This window comes from Cryptomeria japonica, chromosome 10 (assembly GCF_030272615.1).
Source record: "Cryptomeria japonica chromosome 10, Sugi_1.0, whole genome shotgun sequence".
Classification (NCBI taxonomy): Eukaryota; Viridiplantae; Streptophyta; class Pinopsida; order Cupressales; family Cupressaceae; genus Cryptomeria; species Cryptomeria japonica.
Window position 1 is genome coordinate 112,281,858 of NC_081414.1, and position 18,526 is coordinate 112,300,383.

Consider the following 18,526-nt stretch of genomic DNA (forward strand, 5'->3'; position numbering starts at 1 on the left):
CGAGGGGTAGATGACGTGCTAGACTAGTTCATTAGCATAGCAGACTCTCTCCTCCTCTCTTTTGTTACTTCTTCTATGTGTTATTCTCATTCTTCTATTTGTTGTCCTTAGTGTTGTCTACTTGAGGATGATGCAAACCATTGAGATCTCTTTTGGTCTCTCTCATGTTGATTGAAAAGACACATGTGTTCCCTTCTTCTAGGTGACCTTCCTTGATTGGGGAATGAAGAACAATTATGCATACATACATATGATATACATGAATTATCATACAGCATACTAACCCCAAGGAAAGCAAAGTCACCTTGTGCTTTGTGTTTTGTGTCTATTATCCTTGGGCTTATCTCACACTTGGGGGCTAAATCCTTGTGATAACGTGCTCCTTTCCCTTTTCATTTCTTATGTGTATTACTACCTTAAAGAAATCACCCCCGATGGGGCGTGTGTGATCGCTTTAACGTAGGGGGGCATACACCCCATTCATATCTCTTCAAGATACTTGAAAATTTCTTGACAAATTTAGCTTTGCCTTGAAAATTTTTGATATTTTTCTTGCATGACTCATAGTGAGGGAACCTTACTACTAACAGTCATGGTTCTCCCTCGTGATCTTCCCTTTTACTTTGTCAATCGAAGTCATAAGATCTTTAGTCCACTGGGGGCTTGGTGTATCTTGCCTCCTTGACGTGGTGAAAGTCTTTCAATGTTGTTTCCTTGTACTTTACCGGAAGTATGGGCGTACGCTTATACTCCCGCTAAAGTGGGGGCTAAATGTAGCGTCCTAAAATTGTGACACTTGCAATTTCGACTACATTTGGGTCTTCATGATGGCAACGCAACACTGAACCTGAATGGAGACCCCGAAACCTGTTTACGACACCAAAAACTACATATTTCTGCATTGTGGCCTGATCCTTCCTTGCACCTTGCTGTCCCGGGAGGTGGGACCATGGTGCCCAACGCCCTAGTCCCTGGCCCTATTTTGGGCCCGGTCTCTTATGGGGCATCAGGTCTTTAAGTTTGCAAATTGGAAAATAATGCTTCTAGGTCGGCCTAAGGTCGGAAAAATCAGTCTATCAACCCTAATTGACAAGTATATAAACTACTTTTCCTCTCCTAGAAAGGGAGGAAGGAAATAGGCAAAAAAAAAAGCAAGAGGCGGAAGCGATATTCAAACATTCAAACATTCAAGCATTCAAGAATTCCTTCAAGTAATTGAGCATTCTAAGTCTCCATTCAAGGCTAAGTGTTGCATTCAAGACAAGGATCCAACCATTGAAGAGGAGATCACTTACAACATACAAAATACAAACATTCTTACGACAAGGTATCAGTACTTGTTTACATTACAAACATTTACATTTACAGCATTCTCATTTCTTGGTTAATTCCAAAACTGGGGTTTGACCTAAAGGCAAACCCCTAATCCCTAACCCCCCAATCATCCTCTCTTTTCTATGTGTAGGTTGTAGGTATGCGGCTGTAATTGAAGATCTGGAATCCTTGTGTAGAGACAAACAGATCCCCCTTCGTTTCGCAGATTTTTCGGAGGACCGTGTGCACGTCGAGCACCATCGTCCTGTCAACTTTCGCTCAAATTTGCAGGACAGCGTCGTCTCGACATTTTACTGCTAATTCCAGGTCCGCAACTTCATCTTGCATTCCTATCTCTATTTATAAGCGAATCTTTCTTACTTTACATGCACTCCTAGTTCAATCCTTTTATCTACATTCTTTACAAAAGAGGGTAGCGTTGCTGTCTTAACCCTTGAAACTCATTTAGAATCTGATCTTGCATTGTGTGGGATTGGATCTTGTGGGTTTCAACCCCTCTTTTGAATGTAAAGTCTCTCCTAAGTGAAAATCGTCAATCCTAGTGACCTCCTTCTCCTTGGAGTTGGGGGGGGAACACCTAGGGTTCGATTTTCCGCTTTACAAATCTCATAGATGATGAAGCATACATAGTATCCCATCTTCAAGATTTAGAGCTACTTGATGAGAAGCAACAAGCTGCATACAATCACTGAGTTAGGCCTTGCACATTCAAGGTAGGTGATCTTTTTCGAGAAAATCCTCATAACCAACCCAACCGAGAACATTAGGGAAAGTTTGAATCAAATTAGCTGGGTCCATATGTTATCACTGTAGTATTTGGTTCTGGGGCATATCAGTTGGCTACTTCAGAAGGAGAACCGCTAGCAGATCCGATCAACAACATGCACCTCAAATGATTTTATACATAAGTTGCACTTAGCATCAGGCTCCCATACATACCAGCAAAACACCAAAAACATTCAGATAAATGACCTGAAGAAAATACAAAAACATAAAAATAGTAAAGAAAAAATCATGCATCCAAACGGTGAACAACCACTCCGGTGGCACCTTGGGTAAGTGCGATGGTGAAAACTTGGCAAATGGGTGCCACTCGTAAAGGCTATGGCTCCATTATCTTTCAAACTTGTTGTGATCATGTTCATTTCATTCACTCATCCATCCATCCAAACCATTGCTAGTTACTGCTCTGCAATTAAGGATAGTACTTCATGCATTTTGCATCCCATTTTTTTCAAAGTCATGCCTAAAACTGGGGGCAATACCCTTAACCTATTTTATGGAAGTGGATTTTGCATTACTTGTGATTCATTGATTCTTCATTCAAAACTATCTCACAAAATCCAAAAACATTCAACACTATCTCACAAAATACCAAAAACATTGGAAAATTATCTCACAAAATCCAAAAACATCATAAAACATAAAAAATCAACCAAAAACATGGCCACACCCTGTACATACATTTTTAAAAGCAGATACGAAGCAAACATTGTGAAATACTCCAATGATGACCACTTGTCACATCAACCAAACAATCAACATCAACACACGCAAACTATCTTAAACAAGGATGCATCCTTCCTTACCAAAACAAAGACAAGATGACATTTTCTATGACAACAAAATTCTATTTAAGCTATCAAATACTTGGTTGATTTGTAGGTTATTCATTCATATCAGGTTCCTATAGCATTGTTTGTGTATCTTCTATGAATTATTCTGATGAAGTATGGGGGCATGTACTAATGGTGTCTACGTGGGAAGTTCACTAAGCTACATGATCTTATGTGAAATACAGTCATCGATCACTATGGCTTGCTAACTACAGCGTATACCTCGATCATATGAGCACGAACCATTATCGAGGGTCCATATTCTTTATTCTTTATATATGTTGTTGATTGTAGGTACCATGCTCCATCCTTGGTTCCTACTACCTCATCCAAGCTCAATAATGGTTTATCTCTTACTACAGTATGAACTTGTCTTGGGATATGATTGGAAAAAGATCAAGGAGGACATTCCAAGTCATGCATGAAAGGAGATAATCCTTGTCTATTCTGCAAGCAATACTCAGGTCAACTTGATCCATTATATCAAGTTGCTTGTATTAACTTGCTATATCAAAATTCATGTAAGAACTACTCAGGTCATCTTGAATCATTATGTAAAGTTGCTTGTATTTTCTTACAACATTTTAAAGCTCAATGATGAAAATAAAGCACTATGGATTGTCATTTCATCTCATCTATTTATATGGCATTCTATTGCATATCGCCCATCCATTTACTCATTCATTATTCATATACATAGTGTTGTGTGCAAGTGTGAACAAAATTAATGTGAACTATTATGTTAAAATTGAATTGCTCTTGGATACAATCATGATGGAGTACTCTAATACATCATCAATGCATCATGAAAAGTCTAAACAACCTTGCATTCATCTATCATGATCATATCATCATCATTACACTTAGTTGCATTTGCATCGAGTGCATTTCATATCATTTAAATTACATATAGTTCATTATCACTTATTCATCTTATTATATCATTTCATCATTGCATAATCATGACATTTGGATTCATTCATATGATAAATTGTCCTTAAATTGTATTAACCATTATTATGCATTCATTTAGTGTCAATTACCAACTCATCATTTATTATCATTTAAACTTATTTACCATATATTTTGTTTAGATTCCCATAGTTGCATACATTTATTTATCTTATCCATTAGTTAAGTGCACTCATTATATTCATTTAGTATATAGTTATACTCATTCATTTCATTTAGGATTCATTACAATTCATTCAGAATCCTTTTAATTGCATTAAGGTGCAGTTATTCGCTACCCATGAGTTGCATTATCATTACATTATCATTTCACTTCATCATATAGTCTGACATTTAGAATCATAATAAAAACCATTTGTTTCCATATAGGTTCATACATTATACATATGCATTCATTTAGAAATCATCATTTAAACATTTGTACTTTACATTTGTCTATCCATATCACACTCATCTAACAACCATCTAGATGCATTTATATAAATAAATAATTCATTTAAACACATTATATCATAACATCATTATCTCATTGTCTCATCAACATAAAATCCAAAGTACCATCATGATCATCATTTACCTATGCATACATCATCATCATAGCATTTACACACATAAGGCATGACATCAACAAATCATGCATATCAACCTGCATCTACATGTTAGCATCCCATTCGTACAACATACACATAGACATCATGTAAGAATAAATCATCATGAAACATGCATAAACATAAGATCATCATATAAGCAAGTATAAAGTATCCATCTAAGCATAAATCATAAGATCGTCGTCCATACATATCATCAACATGAATATCAACACAAAAATACGGGATCTCCTCATATATATCATATCACCAAAAATATACATGTATCAAAGTACAATGAAGTCCACAATATCGGCTACCATAGAGCCATCCAAGATACAATCTAAAAATGATAAAATACATGCATACAAAAAGCTCTCTCAGATACCACTCTGACCAGATGCTGCACCCCCATCTCTACCTGCTCCCCCACTAGCCCCTGCACCACCTGATCTATCTCTCTATGGAGGACCCATCACACCCCCACTGCTCTGCATCCTCTGAGACTACTCTGATCTCGCCTACCGCATCTAGAAATAACTCAATGCCCATCGACTAGATGGAACCTCTTGCTCATATAGGCCCCGCCAGTAATCCACCTCTACACCTGCTCTCCGTACCTCCCTTGCCAAAGCCTCCACAGATGGCCCCTATCTCGGTACTCCCTCCAAGGCCCACACTCTCTCCTGCAAATGGATCACCCTGTCCACGACCTGATCTCTCTCCTGCAGCACCACAATTAGCTCTGACTCTCATGTAAATAGCTACACATCTCTACCTGCTACCTCTGCCTCCAAATCCTCTACGTGGGTCTACAAAAATCTTATCATATGATCCCGTAGGTCTCCACTTGTAGCTCCCTCCCCCATATCCATAGGTGGCTCCCCAGTGGCTCCCTCTTCCATGGCTGCCTCCTCTATATCCATAGGTGCCTATCCCTCACCTGTATCCCTGCCACCTAATATCATGCCTCCCTACATCAAATGTCCCTAAGATAGCCACAATGGCTGCCCACCTCTCCCTCTCCGCTGTAATCGCCCACCACCTCCACCCCCACCTCCTAATCCTCCCCCTCCTCCTCCTCCTCCACCACCACCATCATCTCCATCACCACCATCCCCTCTCCCTCATCCACCTACTACTCTGCGACCTCCTCTCCTCCTCCGTCTCCATCCCCTCTCCTCCTCAAAATCTGGAATTGGCTCTACCAAATCCGATATCCAAGCAATCGGATGTGCTGCAATATACTGCATGTACTCCTCAGACACCCCTGCATCTACCATCCTCGGCCGCATGTCCCATGGTCTCACCTGTAGCATCTGAAACTTTGCTAATGCCTGATCATATGGTAATAGTGGCCCCCATAAGTACCTCTCTTGGACCACCTTGGCATACTCTCTTAAACCACTAGGCAATCCCTGCCTCCGCCCAAACTATCTCAACACTCGGCCCGGATGCTATCTCTCCACATTGTAGGTTGTCCTACCATTGAGGAATCGAGTCATAAAAACATATGGCAATGCCTCCGCATCATCCTCCCATGGCTCACACTCAATGTACGGCCTCTAGATCAATATATCCAAGTCATCCAGTGCCCGTCGCCACCACTCTAACTTCCCTAGGTGGGGCTGACTCATCATCCCTCCATACATGTATACATAGGGCTAATCCATTGCTCAAAATCTCAAACTGACTGGTCGAGTCATTGGTAAATTCTCCCATGCCCAAATATGTAGTAGCGTGATACCCACTCCTAAGGAGCCCATCCCTCGATATGCTACCTCATGTAGCTCTCGATATAAGTGCAATAGCATGCACGGTCCCCATGCAAATCGGGTCCTCTTTGTCATCATTTGCTCGATCACCTGACCCCAACCAATAGCTGGTCCATGTGATTGTCTATCTGAGCATAGTAGTCCCCCAACAATACCTGATAGCACTGCTGGTAACAGCTCATACAACGCGACTATGTCCTCCCAAGCTATCGATCCATCATCAATATACACATCCTCCTCAAAAAATCTCTGCACAGCTAGGGTCCCCCATGCTCGGTCATAGCTCACCAGCTCTCCTCAGATAGGAATGTGTAGGATGCACCATACATCCTCCAAAGTCACTGTCATCTCTCCCTGCGCTAAGTGAAACGTACATGTCTCACTATACCACCACTCTGCCAATGTTGTAATCAAACCGTGATTCATCTGAATCATGGGCATATACATCACATTGTACAAGCCTGTCGCTGCAATGCAATCCACCTTGGCCTCTGTCAACCGATCGTGCAACACCTATGTGGTGGGATGCCTCTCGCACAACTATAAGACGTGAAGATCCTCCTACACAAGTGCATCAACCATCATCATCAGTTGTTTTGTTTCAAACTTTCTTAAGTTTAAACCTAGACTATCAACAGATACTTTAATCAAGTATCTTCAGGTCTCAATAGGTAAGCAATCATGGCACACCTAGACTTCAACAAGCATTTATCCTAATGACCTAAGTCTCATCAGGGCTGCTATGGTTCAAAACAACTCGCACCTCATCTCTCCATCCATCCATCATTGGCATCCGAAATTCTTTTTCAAACAAACTAGGGCATCTATTTTTCTACACAAAAGCACTATCTTGCACACAACAATGCTAATATCCTAACAAAAGCACTCAATCAACTAGGCAATGGCACTCAAACAACAATAGCGCTATATCAACTACACAAAAGTGCTACCTAACAACAAAAGTGCTCAATCAACTATTCAATAGCGCTAAAAATTCTGAAGTGCTAAAACAACTATGCAATAGCGCTAACCTTGACAAAAGCGTTAAAAACACTACGCAATAGTGCCATAGCAGCACAATAGCGCTAATTAATTTAACAACCATGCCAAAACATAGTTCTAGCACTATTGTCTTGACTCAACTTGGACCTAGCTAAAAACATATCAAAAATGTACAAAAATAAAAAATTCAAAATCACATACCGCTGGTCTGTAGTCGTCTAGCCATTGGAATCCACAGACTCGCTCTAATCGGTGCTCTGCTATGGGAACCGACATCTTGACTGCTGCTTGCTCCTTCAAAAAGTCAAAACCAGAGCTCAGATATGGTCGCGAATACAAATGAGTCTATTTTCACCCCTTTCTCCCCATATAAACCCTTTGCCGTAACCCTAATTTTCCCCTTCTCACCGCTGTGGTCCCCATGAACTTCCCGAGCCTCCTGTTTCTTTATTTTATCTCTGATTTCTTCTATTTTTCACTAGTATTGCTAAAATCTTCTCTTCTACCACCTTGCCAATTTTCATTCTTTTTTGAGAGATCACCTGATTTTTCGAAAAAAAATTTGGCCCATCTCTCGAGGGGGCATACCACCCACTAAATTAAAATTTTATGGGGCATTTTTTCAAACCTATGTTTCTTTCTTTGAAACGACGTGATAAACCGCACCATCTCAAAGAGGGGCAAATGTAATCACATAAATCTATCCATTTTAATTAAATGAATATTTGCTATTTATTTGATTAAAAAAACCCACTAGCCATTAGTTAATTAAATTAATATTTAATTAATTCATCTTCAAACATTCTCCTATTAATTAAATAAATTATTCAATTTATTTTAATTCATTCATTCAACCAAATTCACACTCAATTAAATGAATAAATACTATTTATTCAATTTAATCCTCTTTCCTCTTTTAAATAAATTAATTAAAAGATTTATTTAAATCATTATTCCCCCCAACTTGCATATTCCTACAAATGCAAGTTGCAACCACAAGTTGAAATAAATTAATTTTATTTTAATTAAAATTCTATTTTCCCTCATCCACCAAACCCACTTGCAATCCTAACCCCCTTCTAGATTCTTCTAGAACCTATCTAATCCTAATCAATTAACCTAATTCATCCCCTAATTATTGTCACATTCCTAAGCAACTTGGAGTCACTTCTCAAAGACTTAAAAAGTCTTTGAAAAACATTAAATGTTTTGTGTGTTCAACAAATTAACCTCCAAAGTCTTCTAAACCATTTATGGCTCTTACATGACCATTTATGGTTAACCCCTAACTCAACCCTCATGTGACTCATGTGTCTCCTCAAGCATTTATTGTTTTGACCATGGTTATCCCTTTTACCTTTGTACAAGAGTTTATCCATTGGATAAAGGCTTTATTCTTTGAATAAAGAATTTATTCACTCAACCCAACCTTGACTTTAACTCTCAAGTTAACCTTTAGGTCATGTCAAGAATTTAATGTTTATTCCCTCTCCTCTCAACCTATCTCATATTGACACTTGTCATCCTAGAATTGGGTTGAAAACCCTCGCATGGATTGAATATCATTCAATCCTAACCCTTGTTGAGATTACTCAATCTCAACCATCCATTGCCCTATTTTCACTATAAATAGAGCTCTCATTCCTCATTTTCAAATCTTCAAGCATTTAGCATTCATAGTCATAATCCTAAAAACTTGTGTGCATTTACTCTATAGTGAGTTTTAGAGAGAGCATTTAGCATAAATCACATATATTGTCATTTTGGACTAAAATAAATATTAGTTCATTTAATAATATATCTAATTAGTTTGTTTTACACTTGCATAGCATAGTTAATCATCGACAATCTTGAACCTCCATAAGCATCCATAGTGCAAAAAGCTGCTGAGAGCTACACTAATTTGGAACTTGGAGAGGAGAGGAACAAAGGAGAAGGAGCTAAGAGCATGTTAAAAGGCATTTGGATATGCCTTGTTGTATTTACTTCCATAGTTAAATATTTTATCATGTTTTTAGTGTCTCTTTTGATATGTCTGCTTAGATTAGTTTTTGGTTGATTAACACTAATGGTTTCTTGTTGTTTTTCTGTGTTATATGACCATAGGCTTTAATCTAACACTTATCCATTTTGTAGACCATTAGTAACAATCTATAATCTGTAAGAAATTCTAACTCATAGACATTTTTTTCCATTTTTTTTAAGTCATACAAATACACACACACACACACACACACACACACACACACACACACACACACATATATAATTGATGCATAATTTTGTTATTATTCTTGACTACAAATACATATAATGGTTATATTAGCATGGTATTCATTTTCTATATTACAACTTATTTCTCAATGGTTATGGTTCATAACAATTTGTTACCTCTCAATTGCATTTCTTCTGTGTTTGAATAAATTTGTTGGCTCTTTAAGAAAACATCAATTATTTCTCTCTTTACTCTAGTATTAGCTCCTTGGAAACTAGTTGTTTATTTTAAATAATAATATTTATCTAATCTAACATTAAACATTCTTATTTATTTATTTAGTGCTATCATATAAACTAAACTAATTAATGTAATATCCAATAGATTATTGTATTAAAAATTATAATTGTACTCATCTTCAAAATATAATTAGGACATTCTTATTGAAATTATACATACACCATGACTTATGAAGTAAATCTATCTTTCTTTAAAGTTTGTCACCCAATATTAATTAGTTTTTATCCAGAAATACATTTAAAGGTGACTCAATGTCCTATCTCTTTAGAAGAGCTTATATTTTCAAGTTAATACAAGAATATTATTTTTAAAAGTTACTTTTGAATTATTTATGGAAATATCTATTCAATTGCATCCATGTAAGTATATACAAACTTGCTTGCCAACCCTACAAGTTTATAATATTACAAAGTAATAGATTTTGAATTCTATTATTGTTGCACTTATGATGTTAATATGGTTTTTATCTACTCATGTCAAATTTTCAAAAAGCACAATGCATCAAAACATAATCTATCGTGCAAATGTGTGTTTACTTACACATACTTTGAAAATTTACAAATTTCTTTTAAACTCCACACTCTATAGTTTCCATAATAAACAAAATATTTTTATATAATTCTACTATGCATGAACATACCTCAATTCTCACAAATAATTTTCATACTCGAATACCTACAAGGCTCCAACATCATAAGGGATGAGGTCAGGATCATGCCTTGAGAGAATTTGGCAGAATGGATACCCCTCAATCCTTGGCTCTTAGCCGAAGAGGTTCAACCTATTGGATCATGCCCCCATATTGGGTGGAAAAAAATACTTTGTCAAGGCCCTCGCTAGGCTGGCATCTTGTGGGCTCCATGCCCTTGCTGGGTTGTCGTGCTCACAAGTCTGGACCTCCATCAAAAAAAAAAAAAGTAAGTTTAATTATAAATAAAGCATTCATGGTCAAGAATATTTTTTGCTTACTTTTATAATAATATGTATAGTCTTAAGAATGTGGATCAATTTTTTTTTGTCTAAGTGGGACATTCAAATCAACATTTTGAACAAAGTTTTTACTTTCTTGCTTGTAGCAAGAAAAGATTAAGAATTTTAAGATGATGTGAAAATATTTTTTTAAATTTGGTGTGTAAATAACAACTTATTCAAATTTTTAAAAAATAATGTCATTTTTAAAGACTTTTAGTAAATTGGTGTTTATAATTTATAGTATTTTTAATTAAATTTATTTTGTGACACATTACTTCTTGTACAATTAAATTATTTCATAGATGTAATCACTAACATTGATATCTAGAGCATGATATTTTTTAAATGATTTTTTTTTCATATTTAATTTTTATTGATATTTTAGTTTACATTAATTATAATTTAGAGTGGGTTTATATTTATGTTTCACATGTGTTTAACAAAGAGATACACGTTTAGTAAAATAACATGTTCCCGATAAAATTAAAAATAAAATAAAATAAAACTAGCGCCATCACTATAAATGAATATTAAAAATTGTACTTTCTGCAAGACTTACTCTAATGTCTACAATCTTATGAAATTTCATGTCTTGGTGACTCTATTTGATAGTGTTTAACCCACTACAAGACTAAGAGAATGTGCGGGATCATGAAGGGCCAAACAGTAGTGATATTCTGACTAAATTTCTGATTGATAGGTTGATTGAATAATATCTATAACTTTCAAATTGCATCACATTTTTTGAATTCAAAACATGTATCACATTCTATGCTTCATATACTATAGGATTAAAAAAATAAAAATTGAATTTCATAAAGTTTTGACCAAGTTTTTGATTATGGGAAAAACAAGTTTTGAGGGGACACGAAACCCCTTACAACAAATTTTGAAGGGACCCGAAACCCTAAGATTTTATCGGGATCTAGAACCCATAGTACATCACTGCCATAGAAAACAAACCATGAAAACCAGTAGCCCCAACACGACTGAGCTAACAAAAGCCAGCCAAACACCAGCACTACCACAAGCAGAAAGAGTCAACCAGATACTTAAGATTTGATCAATACAAAACATGTTGGACACATCGACTAGGCTACAACCTCAAAGTTAAGAATAAGTGATGAGGGTTAACAGGCACCCTCAGCCAAACAACAGGGATGTTCACGACTCCCTTAACCTAAGAAAAAGACTCCAGATAATAAAAAACTACTCTAGCCCATAACCAAAAACAACCACAGTCTAAGTTGGGCCCTTGAAAACTATCAACTTCCAACCAAACAAGGTTAGACATAACAGACAAAACAAGTTGAAAATAAACAAGGGGATTTTGAAAGGCTTCCCTAACCTTAAAAATGTGTTTTGAAGTGGCTCCTAGAACCACACAAAAGGGTTTTAAAGTGGCTTCCTCAACCACCTTGAGATGAAATCAAGGCCTTAAAATAACAGCACCCAAGCAAACAAGCATCACCAAAATCTCCACCTCTATACGAGAAGATAGAAAATAACTTGAAAGCACGAATCCAACAACCAGAAATTTGATTGCCTCAAGAAAAACCAGGCTCCCACAATCTAAAGAGATGGGTATTGAAGTGACACCCATAACCACCAAGATGAAGGCAGAAAGAAGAACAACTTTCGGCCATACAACAGAATCCAGCACCTTAAGAAAAAACCCATTTCGCTTAGCTAGAACCAAGGGTTTTAAAAGGGCACCCATAACCTTTAGCTAAATAAGAGGCCTGAACTAGATAGCTCCCAAGAAAATAAGCACCACCAAGATCTCCACCTCTATAGGAGAATAAGGAAAGAAACTCAATAGCTAGGAGTAAAAAATAGATAAACCACTATTCTCAGTAAATAGAGCCTCCATAAATAGAGAGACAATGTACAGATCTGAGAAAATAAGACCCCCTAGCATCGCCGCCTCAATAGGGAGGAAGGGGGGAAACCCATAAGCATAATCTCAGAAGTAGGCCATCCAATGCAAAAAAAAACAATGACCTCCCCTCAGCTTCTGTCAACAAAAACCACAGCCTCTATCTCCACCTTGATAGGAGATCGATTATCTCCATTACCCTCAAAAGGACAGACTGAAAATAATCTAGAGAGTTGAGATAAAAGTGAGACAAAATAGAAAGGGGAGGCAGTCAGGGAAAAGCCATAAACAAGGCCTGAGAGCCCCTGTAGTCCCACAACACAAACCCTAGACAGAGGGAAAACCACCAAAATAAAAACTAAAGGGGGAGCACAACCTTTGGCATCAATGAAAAACACCACCAAGGTCCCAAACACCCCTTCAGCTCCCATTCACCAAAAAGCAACAAAGTGCACATTCCTCCATCTCAGCTCCATCTATAACCCACCACTCAGTGCTATAGGAAAACCTTGGAACAAAGATGAGGGAATAAACCAAGAATATGGCATTCCCAATCCAACGAGGTCCACAAGGGGAGAAGAAGAAACAAATGCCAAGGACAAACAATTTCTCTCCCTCTGTATTTATGTACCCAAAACGGGCATCACCCGAACTGCAACCAAGAGAAACCCTAGGAAAAGGAGCGTCAACCACATCATCTGCACATAGGAACAATCCAATGGGGGAGTCACATCCTTGTCATCGGTCTCATCATCCTCATTGTTCTCTCCATGAGCTTCTTCTTCTGAAACTCTAGCTCTTATGCCTATCCGCTCCATCTCTATCTCCCATAATTTTTGACCAAGTTATGGTGGTCAGACATACAAGTTTTTTATATTTTAGAAAGATGTAGTAAAAATATCATAATTAACTATTCATTCAAAGAAAAATACAAACAAATATGTGTCACATATAGACATTAGTCTTCTACTTACGTATAAAATCTTATAAAAAATATTATGATTTGATTGTGATTAGGGTGGTCAGACAGACACCTACTTCTAATCTTTTTCTTGAAATTTTAGTACTACTGCATTGAAATTTCAAATTTTCATCAAATAGATTTGTTTATGTTTAGAAAAAAACTAGCAACTTAGAAACTACATTCAATTTTCTACAAATTGTATTCTTAGATATTTTTGAAATAATGTTGGTAACTTATTCAAATTTTTATGTCAACTTGCCTAACTCTATTTTTTTTTTTATTGCCACTTAAGGGCCTATTTGGCCCACCATGATCCTAAACATACCCCTAAGAGGTGGGGAAGGGGGTGTTAATTAGTTTGGACCTCAAAATTACTTAATTTTTTATCTTCAAACATAAAACTATAACCTTATAATCACAAAAATAATAAATTATAAAAACATAAGGCACAACAAACACCTAAAAACCAAATTTATGTGGAAAACCCAAGTACGGAAAAACCACAATGAGAGTCAAACACACAATAGGAATATAACTTATTACAATCTTATAAAACTCAATTTTCTTAATGGTGATAATCATAGAGCGGAAACCCAGAGTTGTACTCAGTATGATATTAAGATTATAGCCATCTAGAAAATCCAATTGGATGTTTCAAGAATCTTCAAAACCTTGAGAAGATCTAGAGAGGGTCCCAACTGGTGGGTGCCTCCTAAGGGATGGGTTAAACTAAATTTTGATGGTACCTCTAAGGGTAACTCAGGCTCTACAGGTTGTGGAGTGATAAGAAGGAGAAATAGATTATTTATTTGTGTTGTGGCTCTTATCTTAGGCAATCAAACTAATCATATCGTTGAAGCTATAGGGGTTTATCAAGTTCTTTTGATTGCCAAGCAATGTACTTTTACCAAATTTTGGATTGAACGAGACTCTAAGAATATTATTCAATGTCTCAAAAAGGAAATCAAACCCTCATGGAATATTTCGAATTGGATCATTTTTTTCTTGTCTATAATCAATTTCTTTGAGGAAATCAAAATTTCCCATACCTACAGGGAAAATAATAGTGTGGTGGACTATTTTCCAAATATTGGATTTGGAGCCCTTGAAAAGATTACATGGTATGAAGGGGATCATCTTGATGAAGATGTTAAGGGATTAATTAAGCTAGACAATATTGTCAGTCATGAACTTATGGTTTAATGATTCCCTTCATTATTACTAATTCTGCTCTAAATGTTTTTTCTATGAATGTCATTTGTGTGAGGCATGCGAAGGAAAAATCCTGGGAGAAAGGAATTTATTACCTTTCTAGAGACTTCTTTCATCATGCTTTCTAGGTGCATTTGCATTTTATGTGAAAGAATTGTCATTTTGGGTCCATTCGCAGGGTGAAGAGTGACTCTGAGATGGTGGTTTGTAGATAGAATTCTGCTATAGGTGAATTTGAAAGAATGGGGGGCATCTCAAGAGAGTGGAGCCCATGGATTGTACAGTGTGGAAGAACAATACTACCATCTGGAGGATCATGGAGAAAGGTGGTCTCACCGCCTACATCAAAATCACCAAACTCTTTGTGAAGAATTATAACAGAAGCTCCATTTCTTTGTTTGGTAGGGAATTCAAGATCAATGAGGATCTCATTGCTGAAATCACTAGGCTTTCGACTAATTGTGCAAAATTTTACAAAGATAGGAATTTTTCTAAGAATGTCATGAAGATTTTCCCCATGCAGTAGAAGAAAAAGAAGAATTTACTTAGAGATGGGCTCACCAGCGATAACACGAAAAAGATTAAGATAACCTAGGCTAATGTTTTAAAGGTTTTGATGGAATATGTCACTTTGGATGAAATATATACTAGGGATTTTGCATACCATTTTTCCTTGCTCAACCATTTCGGACACAAGGTGAGGATTTATTTCCCTTTCTTTCTTACTAGCTCTTTAAAGGATAGTTTAGCCAGCCACAAAAAGGACCTTGTTAAGTATCCTTTGTTGCATGATGAGCTTATCTCATTGATCTTTTTACATGCTAAAGCTCTATCTCTTGTGCCCTCCTCTCCACTTGAGGTTAATTTTGACTGTGAGAAGATCCAATCCCAAGAGGGTGATTACCATACTGACTCGGAGGATGATGATTTCTCCCCCCAGTCATCTCCTAAGAAAAGTAAAGGGAAAGCTACTCAAAAAAAAGTTCCCTCTCCCTCGACCTCTTCTGAATCTCATCTTGTTAAGAACCCTGAGACTCGCCAGTCCCTTCCCTAACAGCCTAGATCCTTCTTCAAATCTTCTTAGCTCTGATATGGAGGTGGTAATTGATGTGTTGGCTTTATCCTGAGATGAGGTCGTTGATACGTTCAAGATATTTAAATGGATATTCCATGAGATTAAGGATGTCCAGTTGAAGTAGAGGGCGAGTAGTAGCAATATTGACATGATGAAAGACAAAACCAAGCATTGGAGAAGTCTCAAATAGCAGATGATCCTAGCCCTGGATCTTTGAAAGACAAGGCATCGGTAATTGATTGCATCAAATCTACTATGGAAGCTTTTGATGAGTTCAAAAAGGGCTATGAGAATAGGATGGTTACGCAGGAAGATCAAGTGAAAAAAATCAAGGAAACCATTAAGATTGTGGTTAACAATAGCTGTGGGGTGTTCATTACCACTATTGATAGCTTTAAAAACATTATCTGTAGTCTTGAGGACTAGTTTCAACTAAACGAGGGTGTGGAGGCTGACACTATTTAGCAGGATGCTACTTCTGGACCAAGCAAAAGGACCAGAGGTATTAAGAAGAGAAAGGCTGCAGTTCCTCCTCCTGAATTTCAAAGGCTGAAGAAAATCACTAGAACCATGAGGGATATCAAAAAAGAGATGGAGCAATCCATGCAGGTATTGGATTAATGTTGTCTTTTTTTTGGTCTTGTGTTTGTGCTCTACTAGTTTTTCTGCTAGTTTTGTCTGTTTAGTTCTCAGTTCGTCCTTTTTTGTTTTGCCCTATATGTTTATGTGGGGCTTTTTTGTTTTGTTTTGTGTTTTGGCTTAATGGCTTGTTAAGTTGAAACTTTCTCTCTTGTTAAATGGTTTTGGGGACCCTTCAAAACCTATTTTTGATCTAATCAAAAACTTATTACAATGTTGCCTCCAAAAACCCCTACTCCTGAGAGAACTTGCAAAACTAAGTCACACAACCTTAGGGAAAGATCCAAATGACTTGAAAATATGAAACACACTATTTCAGGGCAAGATACAGAAAGATCCTAAGGGACTCACTATCTTCCAATAGAGAAAGGAGTAACTAAATTGAAATAAAGAAGATCTCCTAAACATGAAATTATCCTTGAATCACTTAGTCAAGAGACCAAAATCATGGTGAACGTATCTAACTTTAAATACTATCTCAAAATAGTGTCAGACAAAAGATATTATCATCAAATCTCTTCACAAATGTCTTTTGCACATCTCCAATACCAAATATTCTTGCAAATCATTCACTTCCATTGTACATCAATTCACACACATTCTATGTCTTCACTCATATATCTACACTCCTTTATATACAAGATTAATTATCAAAACCTTTGACTAGGTCATCCACGGACATAATGAACAATATTACATAAAGTGGTGCACCTAGACCATTAATAACCATTGTCGTCCACTTCAAGAGATAAAGAGGACCAAAAAATATCATAACACATATGTTTCCAATTATTCCAATGAACCGCACATGCTAATACATCTTCCAAAGTTGGCATCAAATGAGATGTGTAGATAAACATTAAAGCGTGTTAGCTTAGTTAGCCAAAAAATAAATCTTCGATGCAAATTGCACAATGTAGATCTACACACACCATTATGAGACCCAAAAAAATAACCATACTCATCCTCCAAAGAAAACTCAAACTAAAAGAATGTGTTCCAAGTAGGATACAACATTGTAGTCAACTGGAAACTAGACTAGTTGACAGCACAGAACTCAGAACATCATAGCTCCACTTGCCAATCAAATTATCACCTAAAAACTAAAATATAACACTGCACAAACCATATGAACATATCCTCTAAACTATATTTCTCGAATCCACATATGTGGAAGCAACCAAGCATGCTTTAGACCTAGTCTAGTAGATAGACTTACAGTTAGAAATAACACCAACCAGCTCTACCAATTGAGAAATAGAGGACCTAAAAATAGTGCAATATTCATAGAACATAGATATTATATTTAAAACCACAACACATAATCTTCACATACTAGAGGAATGCAAGGCATTCTTCCAATAGGACATTAAATATTGTTTCCTACATATTGAACCTTTTACTATACCACCCTTTTGGAAATACTTAAACATCTCCATTAGACACTTCAACAATATCATAACACATAAATACTCTTTCCTAAATATTGAGACTTCCACTATGCTATCCTTACTTCAAGAATGATGACACCAAAAGCAACAATACTAGAATGCATAAATACTCTTTCTTGTTTATTGAAACTTCCACTACACTCTCTTTACTTCAACATCAACAACAACACAAGAGGTTGATATTAATTGCAATACAGGATAGGTTAACATCAATGACAAAAAGCATGCAACAACTCAAGTTTCCAACAAATAGCTCAATCTTTGCTTCAAAATAAAAGATTTCTTTGAAAAATTTAGGAGCAACAATGGGACGAGGCCAAAAGGACCTTTAAATGAAGGTCCTTTATTTGAAGGTGGATGTTCATTTGAAGATACTTTGTAACTTTTAAAATCTTGGGCATAATTTTCTCATATTAGAATCGGTACATACTATTATGGCATCACCGTATGAGTAACCTCAAGCCTTCATGTAGGATTTTTTCTCACATGCATGCAATTGTCTATTATAGATTCATTCCTATACTGCCTTCCC